We start from the raw sequence: 13070 nt of genomic DNA, 5'->3' as shown, positions 1-13070 counted from the left end.
GGGGGGGGGGGGGTGTTGGGGAAGAGAAGAAGGGGCAAACATGGGAGAGAGGGAGAGACAGAAAGAGAGACAGTGAGTGAATGAAAGAGAGGGAGAGGTAGTAGCAGGCAGGGAAGTGAAGGAAGGGAGAAAATGGGAGACAAGAGAGCAGCAACAGTGAATGAAAGAGAGAGAGGTAGAGAGATAGAGAGAGAAAGAGAGAGAGGGAGGGAGGGAGGGAGGGAGGTGGTTTGGGGGTGGAGTGATTCAGTGAATGCAAGGCACTGCCCTCTCTCTCTCTCTCTCTCTCTCTCCTTCCACTCCTCCTCCGGGTGGAAATTCATCCTTCAGGCTCGGTAGCGGACATTTGTGTGGAGGACCTCGGGAGTAAAGGACGGTATCCAGCAGTCGGCGGCTTCAGGTCCGCCAGCAGCAGCCTTCCCCAGCCGGGTTAATGGGTGCAGTGGTCCTACTGGTGCCTCTATAACCCCGTTGTAACGACGAACCAAGACACTACTGTGTAAGTGGTTGTTTTACCACTACAGAAAACGATGTGATTTTTTTTTTATTTTTTTTACTATTCTTATCACTCACCCCCCAGCCTTGGCTTTGTTATTTTTTGTGCTTTTCTATTTTTGCTTTTTCTTATTTTCTTCCTTTCCACAGCAGGATTTTGTAACCGGTGGTGGTTCTATTTTATTTGTTTTCCTTTTAAAGTCCGGACACTATTCCGTGTCGGTGTGTTTTTTTTTTTATGGTGGAATAAGGCTTCCACCTTCCACTGCGACTACTAACTTTGGACCACCGAAAGACAGCCAGTCTGTCGCCAGTCAAGGGGAGAGAAGAGATTTGACACCGAGCAGCCAGCCTATATTTGTCCGCTTGCTTCTCTGGGTGAAAGGGAAGGAAGAAAACCAAGCTCCCCTGCCGCCGCCGCCGCCGCCGCCACCAGTCTCCCTTTTCCCTCGTACGGAAGAAGAAGAAGAAGAAGAAGAATAGGGGAGAAAAGGAGGATTTCACCGGAATAACGGAAGGGGATATAAACCGGGAGGAGATTTGACGGTCAGTTTCTCTTTAAATCACGGCCCTTTATAGTCGTATAATGTCTTTTGCCGCTATGTGTCTCAATATCCAGGAGATGTGTGGCATTTATTGCATCCTGCAAATTTCTTTTCTCGAGTCTATTATCGGCTCTTGTGTGTTGCTTCAGAGAGAAAGTGCTCCGTGGAAAAGGGGGGAGACGTTCAAGGAGATATCAGCGGGTAGAAAGTCGGATACGAAATAGCGTTGAACTATCTTTTTGCGCCGCGAATCTCCTAAGGGGTTACTGTTGAAATATTATTGTGCACACTCAGACCAGCGTGAAATGAGGTGCGTTTGATAATATACCCGGGGTCGCACCGCAGGGTTTATATACGCCGTGATTTGCAGCAACAGCGGCAGCGGCACCGCTCGCATAGTCGAGGATATTTTTAGGCAATCGCTGTGTTATTAGCTGGCTTGCTGGGCTACTTATCCCGGCTACCGCTTTCACCAGCCCTCTCCGCCCTCCCTCGCTCCCTCCTCCCTCGCTCACTTCCTTCCCTTCTTCCCTGCGTCCTTCTATGCTCCCTGTCCGCTCGCCGTGCCCGGGGTTTGGACAGCTGAAGCCCATAAGGCTCATTCCTCTGGCTTCAAAAACCAAACAGGTGCATTTTAAAGCCAGGCCAGGACAGGCAGGCAGGCTGTGGTCCAAGAGGGTTGAGAGGGGCCTCTTCTTTTAATTTGGGCTGACTGTATTTCATAGGCTGTTACATTAGGTGCGATTCTGGGTTTATTTTTGGCGTCCTGCTCTAAGAGGGAAAGTGTCCCCCAAGGCTTTGACGGGTGAAATCAACGAGAAATCACTATAATATTCCTGTAATATCCCTATAGTAACTTATAGTGTTTCTTTGGCAGTAAATAGTGAGTTTTTAATGATCCTATTGTACTTGATGGCATTTTTTTTTTTAATCTCCTATGGTGCTGTATTCGAGTCTATAGTGTCCTGTTTTGTGTGTGTGCGTGCGCGTGTGCTGCCGTGCGCCAATGGGATTCGAACTTGGTTACATTGTATCAGATAGGATAGAACGTTGGGTAACGTGCAGCAACGCAACAAACATCTTATTATAAACATTATATTCCAGTTATATAAACATAAATACTGGCTATTTTGAGGGGAGAAACCAGTAAAACAAAGCCTGTTCCGTTTTCTATATGCCTCCGTGCCTGTGAGTGCAATAGCAACCCTAATAGGAACAATAACAGTTTGGAGGTGAAGTGTGTACCGGTTAACGGGGTGGGGGGGGTGGGGGTGTTTTCGCCCACCTCGTCGTGATTCCTCTCACGTATGCTTTGCCATGGAGACGTTTGACAGCCTGCCGTGGTCTGGGTATGTCTCCTTTGACCGAGGGACAAGACAAAAAAGAAAAAGAATCAGTGTCAATGAGAGATGATGAAGCATGAGAAGAAGAAGAAAAAAAAACACCTCCAGAAGGCTGCGTTGTGCTATTTATGAAGTTCAGTGTGTTTGGCCTGGATGACCCTGAGTAAAAATCACTATAACATTGCTATAACATTCCTACAGAGTGTGTCTGTGGTACTCTGTAGGAGTACCGTTATAGTGATATATATATATTATATATATGTATATATATATATATATATATATATATTTTTTTTTTAAATCTCCCATGATATCCCTATAATATTCGTATAGGGACTTGCAGTGTGTCATTGGTAATCAAAAATAATGAGTTTTTAGTGACCTCATAGTGCTAAATGGTATGTCTTTTTAATCTCCTATGGTACTACTGTAATATTCCTATGGGGTTTTATAGTGTGTCTGTAGTACTCAATAGTGAGTTTATAATGACCTTATCTACACGGGACATGGGAAATCTCCTATGGTATCACTGTAATATTCCTATAGGGACTTATAGTTGTGTTGTAATATGAAGCCTAACATTTGCGCAGTATCCTAAAATTGGATTGCTATAGTTATTTGTTCATGAGGGAGGCAGCGGCTAATGGTCTGGCTTGACTACAAAGGTGTTTTTTTTAAAGAGCTGGCTATTGTAATCTGACCTTTGAGCTCTTGGTAGCTATTCAGCTCCTGTTTGGCTGCTGTCCTGTGGATGATTTGTAGAGTTTTGCGTAACGGTCAAACAAGTGAATTTTCTCATGTTATAGACCATGCATTTTGAAAACATCTTTTTTTTCAGTGACATGTTTTGTCTGTTTCTGTTCTGTTTTTATGTCCCTTGATTTTTCATGGGCATTTGCTCCTTTATCCTACAGGCCCAGTACCAAATAACTAAAGGAACTTGGCTATTCACTAATGGGCAATTTGGGGGTTTTTGAGTGGTCCCATGGGTGTCGTTATTCTTTGTCAGGAGCCTCAGACTGGGCCTAGAGTACCACCTATATCCCCACCACTCCCAATGGATAAATCAATGTGAATGATATCTTCTCAGTATTTCCCCCCTGAGTTCTATTCTATTCCATTCTATTCTATTCTATTCTATTCTCTCCTCAGTGACGTAAATCAGCCCGACCTGCAGCTGAGCACACTTGCTTGTGTGTGTCTATATGTGTGTGGGTGTGTGTGTGTAAACAGGCGTCATGTTGTTAGGACTGGTGTGCTCTGTAGACAAGCTGTCTTTAATCCTCTACACAGAGCGCTGTGTTTATTTCCCTAGGAGCAGCAGGAACAGCCTACACTGATGGTGTGTGTGTGTGTGCGTGTGTGTGTGTTCACAGGATTGTCAATTTGCTCTCATGTTTTAAGTTTGTGTACATCAAATGTGTGAGTTTGTGTGTGCTCATGTGTGTCCTGTGTTTGAGTGTGGATGGGTTTGTGTGTGTGTGTGTGTGTGTGTATGTGTGTGTGTGTGTGCGCGCGGGGTGTGGTCGCCCATGTGTGTATGCATGTGTGTTCTAGGAACAGTGTAATAACTAGCAGTGGAGCAGTAGCTTCAGTAGCGGTAGCACTGTTGGATTTCTGACCAGAAAATGTGTTTGGGGAAAGTGAATGAGTAACGTTCTCCTCTCCCCTAACAACTACTGAGATTCCCTTAAGCAAGGCACTTAACCTCCCCAACTGCTCCATTGTTGCTACCTGAAGTGAATATGTGTAGAGCTGTATGAAAGTGAAGCAGGGTGTCGCTGAAAAAGAGCAAGGATGCTCAGTTGACTTTCCCTGGTTAAATAAAGGATAAAAAAAAAGCAGATTAGTGTCCCGGGCAGCGCCGGTGAATAACCTCATCTTGTCTTTTCTTTGGGAAGAGCAGCAGAGGACGCACACAGCCTGTAGTACACACACACACACACACACACACACACCCCGGAACCATCTGTGTTTGACTGGATGTATTTGTGAACCATTTTCATCACCCTTCACAGTAGTAGAAGAGCGATAATAACACTAAGGGATGAGAGATGCTCTGTTGTGTGTGTTGCGCTCTCCCTTTGCAGTGAAGTGAGGCCCAGTTGTTCTTGTACCACATTTCCAACGTGGACTGAGTCACTATTTATTAATTTATGTGTGTGTGTGTGTGTGTGTGTGTGTGTGTGCGCTTGTCTGAATGTGTTCTATCATCATAAGCCCTTTACAGAAGAGATCTGTATACTAGCCATTAAGGGTTGAGTAAACTCTGTGTGCGCTTGTGCGTTTGTGAGAGTGTGTACTGAGTGAATTTGCCTGTGTGTAGATGTTTGTGCCTGTGTTTCTGTGTGTGTGTGTGTGTGTGTGTGTGTGTGAGCGAGCGAGCATGGATTTGTGTATCAAAGAGTCAACACCAGCAAAGAGCTCGCCTCTGAAAGACGCCTCAGTCTTCAGTAAAAAGGTGTGCTGTTAGGCTAAAAAGGTTTAAATTACCTCTAGAGGCAAGCTACCGTGCAGCCATCTTTTCAAGGTGATGATCAGCTTAATAGGTATTGACCCTCTGCACTGTTCTGCGAGATGTAGCGCACACTTTGTATTTGGTCTGTTTTATGTCAAAGTCTATAGGTCTATTTTGCGGCTTTGCAAGAAAACCCTGTAACTCCACGTTGGTTGTTTTTCCATCTTTTTTTCCCACTTGAAGCTTTCATTATGAGTAACTTACGACTGGAAATGGCCATGAGAAGCCAAATCCATTGCTGACTTTCAAAAAATGCAATGTCTGTCATTCAATTTGACTATAAAGGCTGATTCCCATTATTCCTGAAACATTGGCTTCAGGGAGATACATGGTTCAAAATACATATATATATATATATATATGTGTGTCGTTTTTGGGACTTTGAATGAAAACCTTCTGAAAGTCCAATTTGGTGGTTTTTCATCTTTTTTATTTTCCATTTGTAGCTCACATAATCCTTTATGTGCTGAATAACTCATATCCTCGTATGGCCCTGAGCAAGCCATTCAAAATTCATTGTAGAATTTTTAAAGATAAACACCGCCGTCAATCACTCTGATAATAAGGCTGTTTTTTCTTTATTCCTGAAAAGTTCACTTCTTGGAAATGCATGTTTTTTTTTGTTTTTTTAATCCGACAACAGCTTTGTTTTTATCCTATTTCCATCTCGCCAAAGGAGATCTCCAGGAAAAAGGCACAGGCAGATTGGAGTCAGACATATTCCCCAGACGTCTTCCTAACCCCCCCCCCCAACCCCACCCCGCCCCACCCCACCGAGGGTGTTTCTTCTGTCTGCGTTGGAGCTGCTCCCTATTTCAGAAATCAATATCCATCCAAAATAGGATTGAGTTCTTCTGTTATGAAAAGCCTTGTGTATCCTCCAAATGATAAGTCTAATCTTTGGCTCCCTGCTTTTCAAACTTTAGGTACAAGTGGAAGGAAGGCTGCTTCTTTCGGCTTAGAGATTGTGATAGTTATTTTTTTTTCTTTCCTATTTCGAAAGCTTTGGGTGGAGGGTAAAAAAATGTGTGCATGTCGTGGAATAAGCCCACTTTATCGCATTGGGAGATGAGATTTAGATCCTTTGGGCGGTTTCTCTCTCTCTCTCTCTCTCTCCTCTCCTCCTCTCCTCTCGCTCTCCCTCCTCCCTCCTCCCTCCTCTCTCCTCCTCCCTCACCCCCTCTGGACTAAAATAGGGGATGAGGCATCTACAGCGTCTGTCGGCCTACAGTTGGCTACAATTCTGTCGCTGTGACTCACGCTTTTTCCATGACTGAAACACCACTTGTTGATGCACATACGTTTGTCAGAACTCGAAAATAAACGCTCCTCGGATGTTGGAAAGCCTCGCAGGCTTTTTAAGACTGGGGCTATCGCTGCCTCTATTCTTAGGTGGTGAGATAACAACAGGAAAAGAAAGGGGCTTTGGTGGATGACGTTGGCTAGCAAAGTCGGATTCGGGGGGTCTGCGAGTGTAAATACTGCCAGAAGTGCATGTGGGACAGCGAGCTGAAGTTGGTCTTTTTGCCGTTGTCATGGTTTCAACGTGGTTTAAAATAGAGGCCAATAAAACCCCATAACCAAAACCTGACAGTCTGCTGGTCTGACTTGTATTACTCTTTGGATGGTTAATCTATATTGTACTGTAGATGAGTCGACAGCCAAAAAGCAGCTTCACTGCTTCAATACTTTCACTTCTGACTGTATGCTGAACACTTAGGCTGTGCTACTTTCTTTTGATTGCAATCCACAATAGCTTCTGTCATGATTAAATTCTTTATAATGCTGTCACCATTTCCTCTGGGTCACGGTGTTAAATACAGCCTCTGTCAGTCTGTCACAGCCTAGGTTTTTATTTCCACTGAGTATAGGAGTCTCCAGCTGCTGTTTTCACTCTCCTGTTGGGAGCTAGTCAAAATCACAGAGAACCAAGCAGGGCCGTGAACAGTGTTTCACTTGGTTTGACTTCTTTAAAAACATATTGAGCATAACTAAAATACCAAAATAAAATCAGAGGCTAATTTCCATTGCAGTCTTCACAGTGTTACAGGTGGCAAGTCAGGCTTGGGCATATTACATTCAAAATAATATCTATATTTAAATGATTTAGCTGGCGCTTTTATAATCGTCAGTGTTAATTTAACTCTGACAGTGTAAAATTGAACACTATGCCAGTGTTTATATAAGTCTGCACCCATCAGAGTTAATTTAACACTTTTAGATAGTGTTGAACAGCCGCCCCAGAGCCATAATCAGCTCTATGAGTGAACAAACAACTCTCCAATCAACACTTATCAACTCAAAATTATTGTCACTGAAAAATCAACACTTATCAGCCCTGGAAAATTTGCTGTGTATCCAGAGAGACGTAAAACAAGTTCAAACAGAATGAATTTAAATTCCTTCAGCAGATTGCCTAGGTCTAAAATCATCATCAAGTCTTTTATAGAGAACAAAATTATAGATCAGAATTAGTTAAATTATTTGAACATGATGCCAGTGAATTGGGACACTATTGACGAGTGGTGGAGACTGCAGGAGATGGAAATACCAAACAAGGTCGGGGTCAATCCACCTTTACCTCAGAACATTTGTTCCCGATAATTTGATAATAATAACTAATATAATGATGGAATACTTGATGGACATGCCCATGGAACCGGTAGGGATTCAGTGTCTTGCACAAAGACACTTCAGCAGGAGGGATGCCTGTTGACAAGGGGGCTTGAACCTGGGTCCTCTGGTTAAAGGTCTCCACACCCAAAAAGAGGCATAATCCTTCCTGCTGGGGGGTGGAACCCTCGCCTCCTGGCACCTTTTCTAGGCAAAAGATAGCACATTTTTTGGAATTGTGAAGAACATGCCCTTCCTTAATTGACTGAATGGACCCAACCCTGACAGCAAAGCTCCATCTCATGTGCTGTATCATCACCATGTCCTCAAGTTCACTGATTTTGAAAAGCCAAATCCAACAGCACAATGCTATTGGTGAATTGCTGGCAGCCATGCACACCAAAACAACACAGAATGCCCAGGCTTGGAGTGGTGTGGGAAATAAATGGCTTCTTTTTTTGGACTCAAGCAAAGGGAGCGTGTCAAAATCGTTGCCTTGTGTATTTGGCTGTGCGGCTATTAGGGTGGTGCTCCTTAGTGGCAGTTTCCTGTATAATTGCAGCTGACATACATAGCTGTGTACTGCTGCAGAGGGAGATGGCGCGGCAAGCTGGCCAGGCTATTATGAGCGATCAGTGTAGCTAACTGCTCCGGCCTGTATGTTACTGATATAGAGGCCGGTTCAGTGCCAGAGCTCAGGGGGGTTCTGGTCCCCGCGGAGGCGCCTCTAGCCCTGTTTTTCACATCTTTAATTGCTGTTGTACCTGTTATTTTGGGTTGGCTTAACACTGCTATATGGCCAGCTCCATATGCAGGACTGCAGGGTGTGATTTTTGACTTAGAATTCTCTGGACAGACAATTCAATTGCCAACTTTTTTGTATTGTCCTGAACACATCCCTACTGACTTTGACTGCCAAATGTATGACTCTTGAGATATTTTTAAGATTTCTGGACAAACAATTCCAACTCCATATCCTGTTTTCCTGCTTTTCATTCCTTATCATTTCCTTTTTTGTTTCCGTGTTGTCCTGATTTCTTCCCTGCTTACTGTACTGTGGTCATATGCATGACCATCAGAGGTGTGATCTTTCTGCTATGGTTTGTTTTTAACTTTGTCATTTCTAGACACACAACTCTCGTTGAGTCCCCAGAATTCCTATGTCTGCTTCTTTTTGCCACTCATTATCTAATGCTTCCCTCTGTTTTCCGATCACAACCCTAATAACTGTGTGAGAAGCTGTGTGTGTGTGTGTGTGTGTGTGTTTGGGTGTGTGTGTGTGTGTCACTGACTTGGGAGACAGAGAGAGAAAGAGGGGTGGCAGAGCAGTAATTAGTTCTGGGGCATTAACTGCTTATCAGTGGACAGTTTTATTAGCCCCCTTGTTTTGGCTGGTTAGCCTTCTGGACATGGAGCCAAATGGTGTTCTGCGTCGCCCGGTCAACCATGGAGGAATTCCATGGCGATGCCAGAGTGCTCAACGTTGTGAGAAGACCTAATCGTGATTTGACTTCACCACCAACACAGCAGTCACATACTGTGAAAAGTCATCACACTCAGTGTGATTTTACTTTTAAAATGTTGCTTTATTTGCCTGATTACCCTTTGCAATCTTCATAAAAAGAGGAAAGAATGCTTTATTAGCCTGCGTGTTGGTTTGGCTGGTTGGTCTTCTTGGCCCCAAATAGCAAACCATTTGGGTTGCCTAATCAACCATGGAGGAATTCCTCTCCAATGCCACACATTGTGAAAAGACCTAATGCTAAATATTTGATCATTACTAAAGCCTTATCAAACAGGAAAGTAATAATCTGTTTTTGCTACTTTTTGCTACCATCTATGGCTGATTGATATAACACAAACATGATTAAATACATAGCCAGTTCATGACAGCTTTTACATTACACAAACACCCGGTAGTCTTTCTCAGGATGGGTCTTGATGGGCTGAACAGACAAAAGAAAAGAGTGACACCTACAGCAAAATTTCAGCAACAGAAGACGTCACTTTACTGGCCACACTGTTTGATTGCCAAAGTGAAGTCGAAAAACACCACAGCAATAACCACTTAGCACCAAAGATATCAACAAAATAAAAAACTAGAATCTTGCAGATTACCACTTTAACAGTGTTTTCTCCCCTCTAAGGAAACTTTTGTGAGTCTGCGTGCTGTCGTGGTTGGTTAACCTTTTGGACACAGATCCAAAAGTGGAAGCCTGTTGCTTGGTCAACCATGAAGGAATTCTGCTGCACCACAAAAACCAAAACAACCACCGGATGCCAAAGCATGCCAGTGCAATAACCAGGCAAACTCTTTTAGTTTGCCGACCGGGGGGCTTAGGCATGTATTTTTAAGGACTTGTGTTAGACTTAGCCAAGATAAAAGTGGAAGGCATTTCAAATATAAAAAAACAAAAAACAGAGAAGTGCTTGGTTTTAACTTTCCTGGCATATGGTGTTAACACCTTTGATAGTGAGATACATTAAAATAAAATGCCGAGTGCTTGTTTTTAGCTTATCTGGCATGTGGTGTTAACGGCAAGAAAGATAAAAAAGGGAAAAAAAGCTTATCTGACATGTGGTGTTACTGCTTTTGAGACTATTTGTGTGTCTTGTAATTCAAAATTAAAACCACTTCTCAAGCGCGGCACGGAAAAATCTTCAGTCTCAGAGAACTCGGGAAGCAAAGAAGTGACACTTTCAAGATCAAAAAAGCAAACCTTACATTTTTCCCACATACTTGCCACCATTTTAAAAAGACATCCTTATATCTGTCTCTGTCTAAGTTTGTGTGTGTGTGTGTGTGTTGTTTGATGCAGGCAAACAGCTAGCCCCCTCCACCTGGGCAGGGAGGTTTTAAAGTGTTGGTGGAAGACAAATACAGCAGGCCAGAACTGGAAATGAGACTGGAGAGAGCAGGGCAGCGCTAAATCTAACAGTCAAACACCACCAGGCTGCCTTCACACCAGCCAACTGTGTGTGTGTGAGTGTGTGTGTATCGGTATGTCTTCATGTGTGTGTGTCGGCATGTCTGTGTGTGTGTTTCGTTGGATTCTCAATGGATGACATTGTCCCTGGCGTGGATTGAAACACTCACACACACGTCGATGTATATACCCATGCTGGTGTGTATGTCTGCACACACACATACACACACACTACATACATTGACACAAATAGAAGTGAAGGCTTTACTTGACACACATTGTACAAGTGTGGACAGCTCAGCAGATTTTGCAAATAGTGAAAAGTTCCACTATAGAATGCGGAAATAGCTAAAAGTTGTTAGTCAGCTGATATCCACTTCATTTAAATCTCAGTAAAGCAGTGAGTGATTGGATGAATGGATTAGATGGATGGATAGATGCATTGTACATTGTGATTTTATTGTGTTTTTTGTTGTACGTCAAGTCATTATTTTATCTTCCATCAAGGGCCACGATGGGAATAAGTGTTTTAAATAACACTTTCTTGTACTATCCTCTGGAGTCAAAAATGCATTCATTAAGTTTCTTTTATCATGTATTTTTTTATTTCCCAAATCAAATCAAACCGTATTTTACAAGTAATCCCTCGCTTGCACTGCAGCCTTGCTCGGGGCGGCGGATGGGTGTGGTTTGCTGCGTCGGGACAGGTCATGTCGTGTCAGGTGAGCTGTCAAACTGCAGGACTTCACTAAATTGACTTTGAAGTACTTTCCTGTGATTGTATAAACTCTCTGGCAGAGACTGACAGTCCTATGTGGCACACAGCAGCCTTCAGGTACTCCAAGCAGGTTAAAATAAATGCTAAAACCTACATGCAAATAGTGTTTCACCCAGCCTGACAGATACAGTACAGTAGAGGCACAAGGAAGTAAACAGCCAGGGAAATGTGTCAGTGCATGAATGCTCATTTCCAAGCCTATTTGCAGATTTGTGTAACGGATCAGGATGTCATGACTCATCCATTCATCCACTTATTCACCCGCCCCTTTATCCATCTATTCATCCACCCACCCATCCATCCACCCACTCATCCACCCATCAATTCATCTATTCACCCCACCCATTCATCCGTGTATCCATCTTTTATGATGGGCAGTCATTCAAAGGGACGAGAGCTGTCGTCTGCCAATGCGCTCCGATGATTCACGTCCTGGAGACGCCATAGCCGTGTGTGTGTGTGTGTGTGTGTGTGTGTGTGTGTGTGAATAGTCTGGAGCAACAGAGGAGGGGCTGTGTGTGTGTGTGTGGATGCAGGCTGGAGGGACAGAGGAAGGACTTGGGAGTGACAGGACATGTAGTAATGGGATGTCTTGATTGATAGGACTGGAGACTGCAGAAATGGAGAGATAGGGAGAAAGAGGAGGTGGGAGAGAGAGATAGAAAGAAACGGGGTTAATAGAAAGGGAGGGAGTGAGAGCGAGAAGAGAAAACAGGCAGAGAGAGAGAGAGAGAGAGAGGGGGAATGAGGGCGAGAGGCAAAGGACGGGAGGTGAGTGGAGCAAGGAGAAAACAAGCGATAGAGCAGTTTACTTCTCCTGGACGTCCTTGAAGTGTTCAGCTTGCCCTCCATTGGCAGCTCTGCAACTTAGAGGGGGGTATTGTTTACATTGTTGCCGCTTCAAAGAGCATTACAATTTAATAAGGCAATAATCTTCAAGGGCAAATGGACCGTGATGCAGACGGAGTACACCCAAAAACCCTGCTGTTCAGAAAACAGCAACATATCTCCAGCGTCCTACAGAAGCCTCATATCTCTCAGTTTGCAGCTGTGGAGTTCATTTCCAGAAGACGATATATCAAAAAAATAATCACCTGAAGTTCATTATTAAAGCTGCGCTATAGGCAAGATTTTTATATAAAAATACACTCGTCTTATCAGCCTGATCACCCAGTGGGGCTGCAACAGAGAAGAGTGTCCCATTCTTCCTGATTGAGATCTGTTTGCTCAAATCAAATTCTGGTGTTGGATATGGACACAAAGCGAAACGTAATAGTGAAATCTCCTAAACGTCCATAGAAAGCTGGCCTCACCACATTGGATTTTTTTTTTGCCTCTCTTATCACAGGCCGGCCGGGCTGGCAAGCATGAGTGTGCTGTGTGAAGATTACTGATGTTGCGTTACATAATGTATAGGTATTGATGTTCAAATTTTTAAAATAGTTACCTCTCGCTGCCATGTGGAACCGCCAGTGTGCAAAGTTGAATGAGGACGTGCAGCTTTCAGCGTCTCAAAAATATAAGAGGATCCAGCTTTTATCGGCATTATCATTTTCTCAACAAAAGGACATCTTTGCCTACTATTCTATAAAAACTCTTACAATTTGTTTTGATTTTGTGTTATCATTCATATCTTTCATGTGATAATTTGTGACTTCTTTACTGTAGGCGACGTTAGCTGTCTCCAGTGTTGTAATATTTCATGATGTCTGAGAATGCATTTTGTAAAACATCAACATTTCCATAGGAGTCCTTGGGAAAAGCTACAATTTCTATCTTTTGAAAAGTTCACTTTTAGCAGATCCAGAGTTGCTACAGTACAATGAGGATAGAATCACTCATAGTATGACA

At 43.4% G+C, this 13070-nt stretch overlaps 1 protein-coding gene across 1 annotated transcript in view; it reads left to right on the top strand.

The window, feature by feature from the left end:
- The first annotated feature begins 358 nt into the window (after window positions 1-358).
- Window positions 359-13070, top strand: part of dag1 (dystroglycan 1) — a 56718-nt gene continuing 44006 nt past the window's right edge. Inside the window, exon 1 of the mRNA XM_071916342.2 lies at window positions 359-1041. The gene's annotated coding sequence lies outside the window, so the exon portion shown is untranslated. The remainder of the gene's footprint in view (window positions 1042-13070) is intronic.

Source organism: Centroberyx gerrardi, chromosome 5, assembly GCF_048128805.1.
Source record: "Centroberyx gerrardi isolate f3 chromosome 5, fCenGer3.hap1.cur.20231027, whole genome shotgun sequence".
Taxonomy (NCBI): Eukaryota; Metazoa; Chordata; class Actinopteri; order Beryciformes; family Berycidae; genus Centroberyx; species Centroberyx gerrardi.
The sequence above is the reverse complement of the archived record's forward strand: the minus strand, read 5'-3'. Positions and strand labels throughout refer to the sequence as shown.